The sequence below is a fragment of the Galeopterus variegatus genome, unplaced genomic scaffold, assembly GCF_000696425.1.
Source record: "Galeopterus variegatus unplaced genomic scaffold, G_variegatus-3.0.2 Scaffold7222, whole genome shotgun sequence".
Classification (NCBI taxonomy): Eukaryota; Metazoa; Chordata; class Mammalia; order Dermoptera; family Cynocephalidae; genus Galeopterus; species Galeopterus variegatus.
Window position 1 is genome coordinate 35,737 of NW_007733333.1, and position 536 is coordinate 36,272.

Sequence of the window (536 nt, forward strand, 5' to 3'; positions counted from 1 at the left end):
CCAAATGTTTCAAGTGCAAAGCCCTGACCTTCCACTGTTGTCCCACAACCCAGCTCTGAACCTGCACCTCTCCCCCATTGCCAACTTGGCATTGCACAGCCTGTCCAGAATGCAGGTGTGGGTGGGAAAGTCCCCTAAATGCTCCTGCAAGGTTTAGCTTCCTAGTGTGCTGGCCGTGCCTATTAGTAAGGCAAAAATATCAAGAAAAGGATTCAATCAAAGCCTAGTCTCTAAAACTGGGTGTCTTCTTTCAGCTCACCCTGAAATTCACAGATATATACTTTGGTCATTTTTTCCTACAAGGGAAAGGATCTGAGGCTGAGACTTGATTCTTTTCCCAGTGCCCAGCGCAAGCCCTGGCTGAGAATAACCGAGCAATACAGGATGAATGGAGGTGGGTACATGAAGACAACTGCAGGCCAAAAAGTCAAACTAGGAGGGGAAAAAAAAGAAATCAAAGGAAGGATTCTTGCTCGCAGTAAAGAAGGGGGAGAGGGGGGCAGAGGGGAAGGGTGGGAGGGAGAGGGCTGGGTGGG